Raw genomic sequence first — 18,451 nt, 5'->3', positions numbered from 1 at the left:
AAAAATTACAAAGGGTTTGATTACCTACACACTCGCTAAGGTGTGAGGACCCGGTGTCTGCGAACTTGCGGACACCGCAGCGAAAAAGACACTATGGCTGAGTTAGATCGCTGGTCAGGATACGGGAGGAGTGCGCTCCTTACGCAAATTTTGATCGAAGAGCTGCACCCGCCTGGCACCTATTGGGGTCTCCCGTGGTCCCGGATGCAGCTCTTAAATCAAAATTTGCGTAAGGAGCGCACTCCTCCCGTATCCTGACCAGCGATCTAACTCAGCCATAGTGTCTTTTTCGCTGCGGTGTCCGCAAGTTCGCAGACACCGGGTCCACACACCTTAGCGAGTGTGTAGGTAATCAAACCCTTTGTAATTTTTTCACTTCTCACGTGGCACTTTTCAACGGCACGGACTCTCAGAGATATTTTTAATCTTCACAACATCACACTCATGCACCACACCAGCTCCGCAGTAGCCAGGCATCGCAGCACAACCGGGGGCATTCGGCCACCCGGTTGGGACCCCAATGATGAAGCATGACACCAACCAGGTTGGTGTGTGAGGGGTCTTTTAATTTACCTAGTGGGTTCCCAAACAGTGTCTTACAGTGATCGTACCACACATCGTTGGGTTCTTAGCGCAACAAGCCACAAACTTGTCCTAATAGCAGAAGCACACACTTTTTGTTGATGGACGCCTGGCTGCCAAGATGACATCACAGATCTCGAGAGAAAGGTCAGATACCCTCAACTGCTGCCACTCAATGTCCACACATGAAGGTGAAGTGTGTACAGGTTTTGGTGTAGGACCCTACCCTGTTTCTATGACAGGAGATCCTCCCAAAAGTGTAGCGTGATCAGAAGACGGATGCACATTGTCAGTAGTTTTGGATATCATACTCTCCTTGCCCAATCCAGAGTCACAAGGATGACTTGGGCCTGATCGGTTTTGATCTTTTTGAGAACTCGGGGTTAGAGAGGTATTGGTGTAAAGGCATATAGGAGTCTCTTATTCTAGTCTAAACACAATGCATCTCGAAGCAAGAGCCACTGAAAACTATAAACTCCAGTGCACAGAAGTGCTGATATTATGCATTCTCTGCTTTGGTGAACAGATCTAGGCAAGGTTGTCCCTAGTGCTGAAAGAGACCTTGAGAAACCTTCGGATGCAGACTCCATTTGTGGTTGTCTAGACATCAATGGCTGAGTTTGTCTGCCCTGGCATTTAGAGATGCCAGGTGCTGAACAACCAAGAAAATGTACTAATGTTCTAGTCATGTCCAAAGGCACAGAGCCTCCTGGCACAGGGTTCACAACCCCTCTCCACGCTGCTTGTTGCAGTACCATATAGCGGTAATGTAGTTTGTGAACACCTGGACAGCTTCCCTTTGATGAAGTATTTGACTAAGAAACAATGGCTCCTGTGGACTAATAACCTTTATATAATAGTAGGAAGGTCTGCGCAATGGCAATAGTAAGAGTTATTGTTTGATATCTGAGATAGAGCAGCCAAACACACATGGAAAGCGATAAACAATTATGTTTATGGAATAAATTGAAATAACATGAATAACAATGAAAAGAAAAACATTTTGTGTGAAAGGTGTCCCAGTGAAAGCATAAGGAACCTATAATGAAGGTGACATATTTTTGTGACATATATACATGGTTTCCTTAAAAGCAAAAAACGACCATTTACAGATATATATTTTTATAATCAACACTTTATACAATAAAAAGTGCTGAGTGTTGATTCGCTTTTAAAGTAGTTGACGGCTTTTCGACCCTGTTGTGCAATGAAGGGTCTCTTCAGGACCTACAATGTTAGGGATACCTAGGGAAATTAAGGGATAGTGTAAGTACTGGGCAGATAAAGGACAGTCTTGCAGAGTTGGTACGAAGGGCTTAGGGAATGAATTACCTGAAGGAATATAGGCACAGTCTTGTGTGCGAAGTGTCACCGTGCGTTGCAGTGAAGAAAAGGAAAAGATTACTCACAGGGTGACCCAGCCGGGCACTGTGTGATATTGAGGAAAACAAACACGGCAGATTAGACCAATACTAAAATAAAGCATATGGCCACATTCCAGCAGGCTCTGGAATAAAACTTTCTAAAACTTACCCCATGTGAGGGTAGAGGTCGACAAGCTCCAGCTCCAGGAAACTTAGGGAGACACACAGCGGAGCCAGGCGCATGCTCCACGGGCGGAGTGCAGGACCGGGGCTTGGACTTGAGGCTTTGTTTCTGCACTCAGTCCAATGACTTAGACCGGCGAGGGGATTTTGAAGAGTGCTTTGACTTCGTGGACTTCTTATGCTTGTGGGACAGGATGATGACTTCGAGGACGACGACCGAGGAGAATGGGCCTGGGACATACCACGTGACCAGGATTGGTACAGTGTCTTCCAATGTCTGGATGCCAGGAGTTTCATCTCCCGCTCACAAATCACTCTAAGGGCCAAATGTACAAAGCATTTTTCCTGTCACAAACGGCCCGATTTGCAAATTTGTACAAAATGCGATTCAGTAACTTGTTATCAAATTGCATTGTGAATTTGCGATTCGGTATTTGGAAGAAGAAGAAGCGTGTTTAGGGCGACCCTTCCAAATAACGAATCGGTATGGTATGTATTACTGTTTTGCGACTGAATCCTGGTCACAAAACAGAAATGCTTTACCACCAGTTTAAAACTGGTGGTAAACCATTCACAAAGGGGTCCCCAAAGGACCCCTTCCCCTTTGAGAATGTAAATAAAATCTTTAATGTAAATAAAAATAGCTTTAAAGAGCAGGTAGTGGTCCCACGGACACTGCCTACACTTAAAGAATACAAGCTTCAAGGTTTCAGTCTTTCTTTTTAAATGTATCCCATTTCCCTTAAGGAAAACAAACTGTATTTTTTTTTTAACCTCTTGCGTGCCCCGCCCTTTCCCCGCCCTGTGCCGGGCTTTCTATTAGCGGGCGGAGTTCATGACGAGATGGTCTCATCATGGGCACAGCGCAACCGCGGCCCATGACGAGACCATCTCGTCATGGGCACTGAAGGGGTTAAAAAGACTGCTTTATTAAAAAGCAATCACAGACATGGTGAGTCACAAACTGTGATCTGCCTCATTAATATTCAAAGCAAGTCTAAGTTTAGGTTTAGACCAAAAGTCTAACTTAGACCAAAAGTCTAACTTTACTACTCGTAAATGCCCTTTGTGAATACCGAATGTCGTAAAGGTAGACTTTCGTCTCAGATTACTTCTGTTAATCAGGCCCCATTTATACAAGTGTCAAGATTCAAGGTGATCAATAGTGGAACCATTACACATACCAATGTCAAAACATGATTTGTTTCAGCTTAAAATGAAGGGCCCCGAAATGGGCAATAAAGAGCAATACGCTTCGCTATGTATAAAGCATGGAGAGCAGGAAACCAGAAACCACCTATGCACAGAGAGTTACATTTAGTCTGCGTGATAAAATGCAATAACAGTGCAGTAACACAACTATATAAAGTTATATTACAACAAGAAAAGAGGTCTCCAGAGGATTTTAAATGTAAATGGGAAGAAGATATTGGCAAAGAGCTAGGTGACTCAGTGAGGGAATGTGTATTTATTACTATTCCCCAAGTATCACAGAACGTTAGATTCAAATTGATATATATTAACTATTTACATAGGACTAATATCACACCAGAGCGAGTTAATACATTTACTTTAAAGCACAGGCAACCGGAAAACAGCGCAAAACGGTGGCCACAAACTACCGGCATATGATATGGGACTTTCCCAAACTTACAGGCTATTGGTAACAAATTACAAACCTAATCAGGAGGCATTATGTACACATGTATACTAGATGCCTTTCTTCACCCTAAAGAATAGAAAGCCACCGGGAAATTCACTGACCTGAAGCTTTTAGCGAAAAGTGGTCTGGAAGAGCAGAGCAGTCCCATCCATCAACAAATGGTGCCGTGAAGTGAGGAACTGGGCGGATTACGAGAGTAGCCTCCATATGGAGGCAAGGAGGGGGCTGAGGAGCCAGAGTTGGCTCAAGGATGGAGATTAAACTCACCCAATTTGTAAAAGATGAAAATGAGGAAGTGTAACAATGCAAGAAAGGAACCATGAAAAGGGTAATCCCTTAACTGGTGGCAAAAGATTTGAGATACCAGGATAACATTTACATCCATTAGCAGGTACACCTGGTGTCAGGAAATCAATAGCCTACAAACGCAACAAGGAAATGATGTCTGGGCATTAATACAACACAATTATTTCAAACAGAGAAAAATATATATATATTGGGCATTGGGCAAATCTATTTAACAGGGTTCAGTCAGACTGGCGGCGCTCTAGTAAGCTGCTCTCCGCTATGCTATTAAGAAACTGTTCTAAAATTGTATTGCTTGTTACGAATTGAAGACTGGGGGGGAACGTATTTTCCTGTGTGATTTTTAATTTGGGGAACGTTTTGCACATTTTTAACTTTTGGTCGTTCTGTGCTTGGTGACATTGCTTTGCTGGGCATTCGGTGTGGGCCTGACTCCCTGTCTCTGCCTTAAACTGCAGACGTAGCCATCTCCTGCTAGCCGCCATTTGGGACGTGACGCACGCTCCTCGCAGTCAGCGGTCCACTCGTTTCACGTCGTACTCCGGCATTGGGCAAATCTATTTAACAGGGTTCAGTTAGACTGGCGGCGCTCTATTAAGGTGCTCTCCGCTATGCTATTAAGAAACTGTTCTAAAATTGTATTGCTTGAAACGAATTAAAAACTGGGTGGAACGTATTTTCCTGTGTGATTTTTAATTTGGGGAACTTTTTGCACATTTTTAACTTTTGGTCGTTCTGCGCTTGGTGACATTGCTTTGCTGGGCATTCGGTGTGGGCCTGACTCCCTGCCTCTGCCTTACACTGCAGACGTAGCCGTCTCCGGCTAGCCGCCATTTGGGACATGACACGCGCTCCTCGCGGTCAGCGGTCCACTCGTTTCACGTCGTATTCCGGCATTAGCCATTCTATTTAATGGTCTCCTTTCGTACGCACAGTGGACAAGCGCAGCGGGCGCGCCGATGGCGTGCCGAAGGCGCGCTTAAGGCAAGCCCGTCTGCGCTAAGTCAGTGCTCAGGGCGAGTCATACTGCTTGTCTGGATGTAACTAGGAGTAATACTGTGCAGTACTCTAGCTTGTTCCTAAAGTCCTTCCGACCACCTCAATGTTCATCACACTGCAATTACCTGGCGGGCTTCTCGAATGCCACTGTCTGTGTGGACTGTGGTTTTTGTTTAGGACCTCAGCTCCCTCCCGATAGTGTGTCTGTTGCTTCATCTGTTCAAGGGAACATCAGTGCCGCCCTCATTAATGCTAGATCTTTGAGAAAGCATTATGTCGATGTTGCAGATATGGTCTCTGATAATCATTTAGACCTACTGTTTATCACAGAGACTTGGCTTGATGTTCTCTCTAATCCTATTGTGGCCTTAGCCATGCCAGCTGGCTACAAAATCCATCGAGTTGATCGCCCTGTCGGCAGAGGGGGGGGCCTGGCTATTCTATATAGAGAGTGCTGGGCTCTGTTTAGCTAAACATCTTCCGTCTGGGGTGCATGTGAGGTTCTTGATTTTAGTTTACAACTCTCTGCCCACTTTACTTTGGGGGGTCTCTGATTTATCGTCCACCAGGGATAGCTAATGTATTTTTGGATTCATGTGGGGACGCTTTAGCTGACAGATTTCTGCGGTTCTCGAACTATTTGCTTCTCGGGGACTTTAATATCCATCTCGACTCTACGGGTACAGTCGACTCGACTGGTTTTATCGACTCGCTGCATTTGGTCCATCTCTCTCAAAGGGTCACTTATCCGACCCATCAAGGAGGACATACTTTGGATTCCATTTGCTCCAATTTTCCTATTGTAGTTGAAAGGCCTCTCCCGGTCACCTGGACGGATCATTTTCCTATATTTTTTTCTTGGGATATTATGCGTCCAACCCGCCCAGGCAGTGTCCATCAGCTGCCTACTTTTAGGAAACTGGATGCTGGCCAGTTGAGTAGCTGCTTGGCAGCCTCTCGCCCCTTCCTTTTCCGAGGACATTGAGGATAATGTGTCAAGGTTTGCAGACTGGATCACGGCCGCAATCGGCGCTCCCTCTACTCCGGGTCAGACTATTCTGAGAAGAGAGGCCCCTTCTAAGGCTTGGTTTACTTCGGAATTGGGGATTCTGAAGCATGCCTGTAAGGTACTGGAGAGAGCATGGCATTACAGTGGTTATTGCCCTATAGCCAAACTTGCACTCAGAACTAAACAAAAACTTTATTATGCGGCTATTGGTTTGGCCAAAGGCTGATATTTCTCCGATCGTATTGATCGTGCAAATAATAATTCCAGAGAAATATTTTCTATTGTGAAGAGTTTTGTGTCTCCTAGTACCCAGGCTTTGGTGGTTCCCTCATCGATCACCTAGTGTAACACCTTAGCTACATTTTTCAGGGACAAAATAGTTAGCATTCAGGACTCCTTTTCAACGGTGTCCATGAATTCTACTTCTGCCTGGTTGGGGAAGCAGATTTTAAGGATTACTTCCATTTTTTCATCTTTTAAACCTGTTGATCTGTCTTGTACCCTTAGGATTCTTAAGGCACTCAAATCTGGTTCTCCGAAGGACCCTTGTGCAGCTAGGCTTCTATCTGAAGTGGCAGACTCGATTACCTTCGAAGTCAACCATATGGTTAATGCATCACTTTGTGAGGCCTGTGTCCCATTATCATGGAAGCAGGCACTGATCCTCCCCCTCCTCAAGAAGCCTTCTCTTGACCCTCTGCTTCCTGAGAACTATCGACCTATCTCGCTCCTACCAAGTTTGGCAAAGGTTTGCGAGAAGGTTGTTACGTCTCAGCTCACCAACCATGTAGAGGTGTCTGGTTTGCTTCATCCAGATCAATCTGGCTTCCGTGCTTTTTATAGCACGGAGTCAGCATTGCTGGAGGTGACTGAGGCAGTTCGGGAGTGTTTGGATGCCGGTGGGAGAGCAGCCCTGGTTATACTTGATCTCTCAGCGGCATTCGATACTGTGCCACACTCTTTGCTTCTTGATCGACTAGAGGTAATTGGTGTTTCAGGAGCGGTGCTGCGCTGGATTAGATCCTTTTTGGAAAACAGATCACAGCAGGTCTGGCTTCCACCTAATGCCTTTACACCTATGCAGTTGGTAACGGGTGTTCCGCAGGGGTCATCGCTTAGCCCTCTTCTTTTCAACATCTATGTGACTCCGCTGATCTATCTTGCGGAGTCACTGGGGGCTAAGGTGATGGCCTATGCTGATGATACTCAGCTATTGTTCTCTTGGAGGAAAGAAGACAACTCGGTTGAGGCCGCACAGCACTGTTTGTCAGCCGTGTTTCACTGGCTGGCGAGTGCACAATTGAAGTGCAACGAAGAAAAATCGGAAGTGCTTTTGTATGGATCGTTCCCTGTGGACTTTAGGGAAAGGATGTGGCCTTCGGGTTTTCCTCGTCCATCTATAGGTAAGGGCACCGTAAAAAATCTCGGTGTCTGGTTCGAGGAAAACCTGAACTTTTCCACTCATGTGAAGAAACTGGTAGGAACCTGCTTCGGCACTTAAAAAACTTTGAGGAAGTTTCTTCCTCTTTTGCCTGTTAGTGCCAAGGAAACTGTGGTCCGGGCCCTGATTTTGTCTCGTTTGGACTATGCCAACGCCATTCTGGTTGGTAGCCCAGGTTATTTGGTTAAAAAGCTGCAAGTAGTTCAAAATTCTGCAGCTAGACTGCTTCTGGGCCTTTCTTCCACACATAGTGTCTGGAGCCATTTACACAGCTTGCATTGGCTCCCAGTTGAATCTCGGCTGAAATTTAAGATGTTATCCATTGTACATCGGGCCCTGTACGGGTCAGGTCCCTCCTATCTTCAAAAGAGATTTGTTTTCTACAGACCTAGTAGGGATGAAGGATGAGATGTAGCAATGAGGTCAGCCAATCACTACAAAGGCCCGGATTACAAGTGGCCCATACATTCCTTGGTGAGGGCCACTTCAGAATACTGGTTTCGGGACACTGATTTCCACATTTTTATGCACAAATCTTGTAACCTCCATTATTTCTGCGCCCCACAAATTGCTAGTATCTTAAGGAAAAGTCATTGTGGGACACACATGGGGGGCCTGGTTCACAGAGGTAAACATACACATTCGTGTCCGCTTTTTCGGTATTCACAACATGCATTTTCATAGCAAATGTACCAGTGCGGAGACTGCGCAGTCACGGTGAGGATCGCAGCACATCAAAAGATAGGGCAGGCCTGTACTATGGTTTTATGTGTGAAGTTCTCCGTCCTGACTGCGGAGTCGCCGCACTCGTAAACTTACTTTTGTGAATACTGACAAAGTATAACATTTACACAAACGTGTTGGTTTACCTATGTGAATCAAGCCCATAGTGTGTAACTATCACTGTCCAGTGCTACTGAATAGGTAACATAACAACACAGTATAAACCACATTATCGGGGGGATGGGAGGAAGTTTCAAGTAAGCAGCCCCTAGTGGATGTTGGGGTGACAGCTCATCCTGGAAGTGAGATGTGGTGTCAGAGAAAGCTACCAGGATGTGTACAGAACAGGGTTCACAACCACAGGACGGGTGCAGCAGAGGTGGGCAAGCCAGCAAATTCACACAGAGGGCTATGGCTTGACCCCACCCCCACCATCCATCCATCTCTACTTCTCATCCATCCTCCCTACTTCTCCATCATCCCTACTTCTTGTTCATCCTCCCTACTTCTCATCTCTACTTCTCATCCATCATCCCTACTACTCATCCATCCTCCCCACTTCTCATCTCTACTTCTCACCCCTCATCCCTGCTTCTCATCCCTGTTTCTCATCCCTATTTCTCATCCCTACTTCTCATCCATCATCCCTACTTCTCATCCCACAACCCTACTTCTCATCCTTCATCCCTACTTCTCATCCCTCATTCCAGTGTTTCATCTTCTCATCCCACATCCCTGTTTCTCACCCCTACATATCATCCTTCATCCCAACTTCTCTTCCATCATCCATATTTCTCATACAGCATTTCTGGAGTAAGCGCCGGGACACTTTGAGTAGCCGAGCGCTTAATAAATTTAATATACCATAACATAACATATATATTATTCCCCGGTGTGGGAACCAAGTTCCCCAGTATGACTCTCCAAAAATGTTTCTTATGTACACACTCACAGAGCCTTCCTCAATTCTTTCACTTCTCTTTTAATCTCTTTTTTTGCTATAAAAATATACATATTATTTATGACACCAAAAACATTGTATATACAATAACTCACTAATCCAACAAAATAACTCCTAAACCTTTCTGTACCCATCCATTTTGGCCCGGTTGTAAAAAAACAAATATATAAGCAATGCAAGGGGAGGTAATCCTATTACACACAAGATTTTGTGTGAACCAGAGTCCGCCATGTGAACCAGAGTCTTCTTGCATAGCCCTCGCGCTTGGTGTTTTCCTCCTGCACGTGTGCCCTTCAAACCGCGCACTTCAACTGAACCCATGAACAAGAGAGCAGCGTTTCAGCGTCGCATTTGCTCTGAGAATTTGTTTTTTCAGTTTTTTGGGCTCCGCCCTTTCTGGCGAGTGGTGTGCACACCAAGGAAAATCCTCCCTTTATTAGAGACTAGTGCCTCATTACATTTTTGAGCCTCAATTCAATTTTCTACAGTTTTGTGACATTGGAAGCTATCTCTCTCGTCTTCCTGAGAAAAGGACAGTAAAATTTAAATACTATTGAGCTTAATACGTTTTTCTATATCTACGCTTTCGTCCTTGAATTCCTGGTAAGAAAATGACTTTTGGCATGTAACTCTTGTAACTAAGAAAAGCCCTAACAAGGAGTTCTTGAACAGTTTGCTTCTTATTTAAGAAATACGAATTCCTTGAGCGCTGCTCGAACTTTTAGAATTATTTCCTCCATATAAAAAGAGCTGTTTTACAAGTATAACAATAACTAAATACTCAGCATTCTACACAGAGAGTGGCTAGCCTTCAGGAGGATTCAGGTGCATAGAGTGATTGGATGTATGAGTGGTGAATATTCTAAAATAGTATGGTAGAGTTGTTCTTTATTAATAAGTGATTATTTATTTGAATGCAGGTTGCTTGCGGTGCTACCAAACCTACACGATCATCTCACCTTTCCATTCCAGATTCGTGAAGGAGGTGCATGCAGGATTCATGGGTCTCATTCTCTCCCATTCCCCTTTCCCCCATGTGGGTGTTTGGCGCAGGCCTTTTATGAGAATTGTGCGGACATACGCAGGGGGGATTTGGGAATCAGCATCTGCTCCTGTGGAATCTTTCGGTACTAAAAGGTGAGTCCTAACAGATTGAAGTGCCGTATTCATTCCACCTGAACGATATGGCTGAAGGGATGACCTTAATGCCCTAGTGGTGCTAATGGCTAATATGCAGAAACAATTGACACTCACTATTGACGAAAATAAGAGTTTAAGGGAAGAAATAAAAAGATCCCAAGTTGAGACACAAAAATGACATGACCGTAGGAGCTTCTGCTCAGACTAGTGGTTCTGCTAGTAAAACCTTCCCTCTGAATATTAAGATCTGGCCACAGTTTTTGATAAGACAGAGGCGGAAAGGTTCCCCCCCCCCCCCCCCCCCACAGGCCTCATGATTGTAGAATCGAATTGGAAACAGGAGCGAATATGCCATGCAGTAGAATCTATGCCCTTACAGAAAAGGAGAACAAATTTCTTAAGGAGTATTTGGAACAATATATGGCAAATGGCTTCATTAGTCCCTCCAAATCCCCTGTTTTATCGCCTCCTTTCTTTGTACCAAAGAAGAATGAGGAGTTACGAGCTTGCATTGACTATCGTGCGCTAAATCAAGTGTCAGTCAAAAATCAATATCCATTGCCTCTGATCTTAGAATTGTTAGATCAGGTAAGAGAGGCTAAAATCTACACCAAATTGTATCTTCGAGGAGCCTATCATGTGATTCATGTTGCCAAGGCGGATGAGTGGAAAACGGCTATTCACACCAGATTAGGATTATACGTGTATCAAGTCATGCCCTACTGTTTATGTAATGCCCCAGCTGCTTTTCAACACACTGTGAATGACGTATTAGGAGAGTTCTTAGATCGAGTCGCAGTAGCCTACATCGATGATATTCTAATTTTTTCCAAGAATCAACAGGAACACAAGGATCATGTTAGAGCGATCCTAAAGAAATTATTGGAGAACAACCTGTACGTAAAATTTGAGAAGTGTGCTTTCCACGTAAAGAAGGTGGAGTTTTTGGGTTTAATTCTCTCAGAGAAGGAAATCTCCATGGACCCTGCTAAAATTCAAGCGATCTTAGATTGGCCTTCCCCAAGGAATGTTAAAGATGTGCAAAGCTTCATTGACTTTGCTAATTTCCATTGTCGTTTTATTAAAGAGTTTTCAAAGATAATTGTCTCACTCACTAGACTCTTGAAGAAAGGAATAAAATTCCACTGGTCTAAAGATGCCAAAGAAGCCTTTATGCTCCTTAAGAGGTCTTTCAAAACAGCACCCATTCTTCTCCATCCGGATCCCGGAGAGCCATTTAATGTGGAAGCTGATGCTTCGGACTTGGCTATTTGCGGAGTTTTGTACCAACGACTGTTAGAATTGGGGGTCTCTGGTTGGCACAGATAGAGACTTGTGACAAGCAGGGACCCTCTCCTCTAGTCAGGGTAAGGGGTTACACTCCTACAATAACCCCTGCTCACCCTCTAGGTAGCTTGGCACGAGCAGACAAGGCTTATCTCAGAGCGTTATAGGTTAAGCATTTGTGACCACATACAGTACCTCAGTGACAACACCACAAATAGACTCCACACTGGGATTATCAAAAATAAGTATTTTATATCAGGCTTAGCACAAGACCAAATAACGATAAAAAGGCCCACAATACTATTAGCAATAAGCAGTTCTTTGTTACAGAGTACTTTAAAAGTTCTGTGCGTTTCGTTCTTCTTGGTTCGGCCCGTATGGGGATGAATTGGCCTACAGAATGAGTCTATAAGCGTTGCGGACGCTTCGGTGCGAAGCGTACACCCTACAGTGCGAACGTACACAGTACCTTAACTTTGAAGAGTTCGTGACGGATGCTGCGGTGAAAGCAAAGCATTGTACGCTGCGATGTCCTCCTTTCGCGGTGCGAGCTTACGGCTCGTTGGGGCCCTGAGTCGCGTTGCTTGAGGGGACGGGACGTTGTACGGTGCTTTTGTTCGTTGCGGCGTATGAGCCGTACTGCGGGAGCTGTTCTCAGTCTTCGGCTGCAATGCGAAGCGTACGTACGGTGCGTACTCCCTCCTTTGATGCGAATGGCAGCCTTGACTTCAGCGCAGGGTGCGGGTCGTACCCACCAAGATGGTTCGATGAAGCGCAGCGTTGTACGCGGCGAAGTCAGCTAGTCACGGTGCGATCTAAGGATCGTAGTAGGTGTTGTTCGAAGCAGAGCGGCGGGGTACAGTGCGTTGCTAGAGACGATTTGACGGTACGGAGCGTACCCAGCTCCCGGCCTCAGAAAATGCTAGAAACAGCGTTTCTCGCAGCGAATTGCGAGGTGGATGAAGTCCACTTTTTTACAAGTATAATAAGAACTAAATACTTAGCATTCTACACAGAGAGCGGCAAGCCTTCAGGAGGATTCAGGTGCATAGAGTTATTGGATGTATGAGTGGTGATTATTCTAAAATACTATGGTAGAGTTGTTCTTTATTAATAAGCGATTATTTATTTGAATGCAGATTGCCTGCAGTACTACCGAACCTACACAAACATCTCACCTTTCCATTCAAGATTCGTGAAGGAGGTGCAGGCAGGATTCCTGGGTCAGAAGGCAAACTCTCTTTCTCTCCCGTTCCCCTTTCCCCCATGTGGGTGTTTGGTGCAGGCCGTTTACGAGAACTGTGTGGACATACGCAGGGGGGATTTGGGAATCAGCATCTGCTCCTGTGGAATCTTATGGCACGAGAAGGTGAGTCCTAACACCTGGTTCTGGCACCTCTCACTAATACCGGGTCAACTGTTAACTGGCATTACACCGCTGTAGATGGAATTATGGGGCTATATAGTTGGGAACTAATTTACTATGAAGTTTAACTTTTTTTATTTCCCCTGTTGTTACCATAATGAGATCTTCAATCCGACTGTGGAGTCTCCCTATGGTAAATTATAGGGGAAAGTAAAAAAGTGTATTTAACTTGGAAAAAAATAGTAAAAATAGTTTGATGTCAAATAATAAGATAAATTAATTGTATATATTTATGTTAAATGTAGAACAAAATACAAAATGCTGAAGAACTATTAATCTAATTTTGAATTAAACCTTTAATCATTTAAATATATTAAATTCAATAGAAAATACTTTTGAAGTTTATATTAAAAAATAAAATCCCCTACCTAAGGTTAAAAAGTTCCTTTTATTATCATGCATTAATATTATTAAAAGTGATATCTAGATGTAGTCAAAAATAATTTAATTATATTTGAATTACAAAAAGGTGCTTTCATTTATAAATTCGAAAACGTTTGTTAAAATATTTTGAAAATAAATGATAAATAGTTTTGGTTTTAGATTTTTTGTTAAAATATATTTATTTACACTTTAAACTATTTGAAATAATTTAATGTAATATATTATCTTATGGGTTTTATTCTAAGGGTGTTGCAATATCAATAGATGGCCATGTGTGGTGTTGGACTCACAACAATTTCTTTTTGGCAGTATTAACTTGAACTTATACATTTGACTACATCCCTTTTTTCGGGGGCAGTGGGTGGATGGGAGAGCGTGTAAGTCTATAATTTATAGTAACTTACTTTACACTGAGATTTTGCGAATACCTAAAAGCAGTTAAGTTACTCAAAAGTATAAGGTAATTTAACATGTAAATTACTCAAGTTTAAGTTACCTTTGTGAATTGCATCGATGTCCACGATGAGCAGAAGTGTTAAAATTTGATGTCTTTGAGTGTCAAAACATGATGTCTATTAGTTGAGACTTCAAATGTAGGAGTATTGAAATACTGACAAGGGCAAGTGCTGAAATATGCTGTGTTGAGTGTCAAGGCATAATGTCTGACTGAAGGAACATGGTTTAAATGAGTATCAAATCACAGATTCTTAAGTGTCAAAAAGTGGCATGTACAAATGGTGATACATTAAGGGCCTAATTACAATGTTGGTCAGAAAGCCTCCAATCGCTAGTCGGAGGCTTTCTGACCGACATTGTAGGTTTAAAGTCCGACCGCCGTATTATAATGACGGTGGTTGGAGTTTAAACCAGCCTGGGAATTCAACTCGGTTCCGACGGGCTCAAGGAGCCCGTCGGCCAATCAGAAAGGTCTCATAATCCCTTATGGACAGCGTTTCTGCCGTCAGGATTATGATGGCACTCTCCGACAGCAGTTCCATTTCGGCCTTTCCAACATGGAACTGCTGCCGGAAAGTGTCTTTGGGGGCTGCTAGCAGGGCCCCCTTCCCCCCTGGTCCTCTACATGTGGCCCTGGGGGGGCATCTTCACATCCCTGCACCGTGTCACAGGCACCCTGAGGTGCCTGCCACATGGTGCAGGTATGTTTGAAAACTTACATTTTTCAATAGGAGTTTGTGCTGCAGTCGGTTTTGGCCCGCCGCACAAGCTCACATTGAAAAATTGAAGTTTGCGACCACACCATGTGAGTTCGCATCCTAATTGCGGTGTCAGAGCCGCCGACCTGAGGTCGATCAGTTCCCAATCTGAAGTGATGTTGGGCGGAGGCAACTCCGACCAACATCGTAATCAGGGCCTTAGTGCACTCGTTAAAACATGATATTGAGAGGCCATATAAATGTCTACCTATATTGTGCATAGGTATTAATTGTTGAAATATGGCATGTTAGAGTCCCAAATTTCCTGTGTACCAGTATTGTACATTATTTAAATCGGAGCACAAAACGTGATGTGCTTGGGTGACAGAATATAAGTCATAGATAGGAGTGAGGAATTGAGATGTGTGCAAGTGTAGAAAAAATGTCTACAAAATATAAAATTAACGAGTGCGGAAACATGACCTGTGTCAGTGTTAAAACACTATGGCGTGACAGCTACTAATGTTTAAACAAGGCATGACATAACAGATCTAGTAGTAGAGCACATGTTCACTACAAGAGGCTCATTGGTATTACTGACAGACAATGGATGCTTTATCCTCCTTAACGGTACTTGTCGACTTCAGAAGGATGAAAGGCTGAGTGGACCCACATGGAACTCAATACTGCGACCATGGGCTCAAACACAGATCTTTATAGTAAGTGCTTTAGTCCACTGAGCTGACAGGCCCAGCATATATGAGTGTTGAGCTATTACAGGTGTTGAAGCAGGAAGTATACAAGTATTAAACACCAAAATGCAGGAGTGTCATTGCATAATGTGCACATGGACATACATACAGAGACATTACCTGTATGAGTGTCAGAAAATGACATGCACAGATGTTGACCATTGATGGCCCGAGTCACAAAAGGACTTGCGACTCGTAAAGTTATGAGTGCGGAGTCTCCCGACTTGTGGAGGACTCTGCACACTGACTGCGGAGAGTCTGCCCAGAGCGCAGAGACTCCGCACTCATAACTTTAAGAACCATAAGTCCCTTTGTGAATCAGGCTCTAAGTGTACATATTTCGAATAATGACGTGCACAAACGCTCAGGCAACACATCTGCAACTGTGAAAAGCTGACAAACAGGGTTGAAAAAGGAAAAGCATGCATGTCAGAATATGATGCGCACAGGTGCTGTGAAGTGGGATAAACAGAAATGTGATAGTAACAGAAGTTAAATGAAAGGAGGGGATTGTCCTCTATGATATTTTAGGTATTGTGTAATAACATTGTGATGTAATTCATAAATGTCAATATAATTCCCCTCCCCCCAAAAAAATGATGTGCACAAGTGTTGACACATGATATGTAGAAGTAAGGAGATATGGCATGTATAAAGGATTTCAAGACATGACATGTACGAGTTTCAAAACATGAGGTGAGCCTGTTCATTAAGGTAAACTTACACATGTAAATTTACTCACATACAAATCTACTACTGAACTTAGTAGTAACTTTACACTTTTTGGTTATTCACCATATCTGAATGGAATGGTTTAGAACATTAACGTAAATGTGTTTTAAATATTTAATTAATTAAAATATATGTATTGGATTTTAAAATAATACTTCTGAAAAAAATAATTTTGAAAAATCCACTCAAAGTAAGATTTGTATTTATTATGTATTGGCATTTAATTTAAGTTATATTTTAAATTATTCTAAATTATGTTTCAATTTAACAAAACTTTAAAAGTTTAATTTAATTGTAATAATAATATAAATGTATTAAGTATATATATATATATATATATATATTTTTTTTTTATTTATTTTTTCCATTTTGCATCGCAAAGACAACACAGACATTGGCGAACATTAATGCTATTAAGCGAAACATAATGCAACGTGAGCCAGGCTGTTAATTTAAATAGTGATGCACTCTGGGTACTGTGGTCTTGACGTTGACCATGTGACCACTTGGACTTCAAAAACACAAATCAACTCACCTGTGAACAAGGCGCTTGGCGCTGAAACGCGTAAGGACTAAGAGTTGTTTTAAAGCTGCCATGACAATCAGACCAAATAAAGCGTCAGTTTGTAAGGATGCCGAAGCTGTGGGCTCTGTTTGTTCTCGTCTGTGCTATTTACAGGATTCTCCATTCCTGTTTGAGAGCTCGCCCTGCAGAGTTGGAGGCCCCCGGTAAAATGGAGCTTTTTCGTGTGCATTCAATGGAGGGGGCATGACTCGCTCTTTACCACACCTTTCACTGGACTTCCAAGAAAATTTTGGTGTTGGTTATGAGAAAGGGAGACGAAGGAGGGGCTGCCCTCTTTCTGGCAGACTTCGTGCTTTTTCTTTCAAGCAAGTATCATTTTGGAGTGGCAGCAAAGTGCACTGTGCGTTTTATTTTTTCCATTTTGCATCGCAAAGACAACACAGACATTGGCGAACATTAATGCTATTAAGCGAAACATAATGCAACGTGAGCCAGGCTGTTAATTTAAATAGTGATGCACTCTGGGTACTGTGGTCTTGACGTTGACCATGTGACCACTTGGACTTCAAAAACACAAATCAACTCACCTGTGAACAAGGCGCTTGGCGCTGAAACGCGTAAGGACTAAGAGTTGTTTTAAAGCTGCCATGACAATCAGACCAAATAAAGCGTCAGTTTGTAAGGATGCCGAAGCTGTGGGCTCTGTTTGTTCTCGTCTGTGCTATTTACAGGATTCTCCATTCCTGTTTGAGAGCTCGCCCTGCAGAGTTGGAGGCCCCCGGTAAAATGGAGCTTTTTCGTGTGCATTCAATGGAGGGGGCATGACTCGCTCTTTACCACACCTTTCACTGGACTTCCAAGAAAATTTTGGTGTTGGTTATGAGAAAGGGAGACGAAGGAGGGGCTGCCCTCTTTCTGGCAGACTTCGTGCTTTTTCTTTCAAGCAAGTATCATTTTGGAGTGGCAGCAAAGTGCACTGTGCGTTTTATTTTTTCCATTTTGCATCGCAAAGACAACACAGACATTGGCGAACATTAATGCTATTAAGCGAAACATAATGCAACGTGAGCCAGGCTGTTAATTTAAATAGTGATGCACTCTGGGTACTGTGGTCTTGACGTTGACCATGTGACCACTTGGACTTCAAAAACACAAATCAACTCACCTGTGAACAAGGCGCTTGGCGCTGAAACGCGTAAGGACTAAGAGTTGTTTTAAAGCTGCCATGACAATCAGACCAAATAAAGCGTCAGTTTGTAAGGATGCCGAAGCTGTGGGCTCTGTTTGTTCTCGTCTGTGCTATTTACAGGATTCTCCATTCCTGTTTGAGAGCTCGCCCTGCAGAGTTGGAGGCCCCCGGTAAAATGGAGCTTTTTCGTGTGCATATATACATATATACATATATATATAACTGGAATTAAACCAACTACTGGTGTTCTAAAAAACCTCAGGGTGATCGCCTTATTGGAACAATTTCGAAGCAATGTTGCAAGGCGCGCTCCGCCGGCTCTGGCGATCCTCTGCCGTGGTTGTATTTCTATAATGTGTTATGTTAAATCTCTGGGTTTTTTCGGTGAGTTTGTGGCAGGACCAAAGAGTGGTGCTGCACTTACTCAGAGATTGGGCCGGGGCACCTTTACCTTTACTACTGTTTTGGGAACTTTATGACTGAAGGAACTTTAGGAGTGTGGTCTGTGAAAAGCAATGGGCTTACTGTTTTGTGGGTGGGTGTTTATATTTGCCTCTTCCTCCCTAAACTCCTCCTTACACCTAAGCCTTCCCTATATTTCCCTTTTAGGTGTAAGTATTCCCAATTTTC

The 18,451-nt window shown here is 43.4% G+C and overlaps 1 protein-coding gene across 2 annotated transcripts in view; it reads right to left on the bottom strand.

Moving 5' to 3' along the window:
• CCDC180 (coiled-coil domain containing 180) overlaps positions 1-18,451 on the bottom strand; it is a 592,866-nt gene that overhangs the window by 182,385 nt on the left and 392,030 nt on the right. The gene's annotated exons all lie outside the window — the stretch shown is intronic.

Source organism: Triturus cristatus, chromosome 1_2 (assembly GCF_964204655.1).
Source record: "Triturus cristatus chromosome 1_2, aTriCri1.1, whole genome shotgun sequence".
NCBI classification, from domain to species: Eukaryota; Metazoa; Chordata; class Amphibia; order Caudata; family Salamandridae; genus Triturus; species Triturus cristatus.
This window is presented reverse-complemented; position numbering and strand designations above follow the sequence as displayed.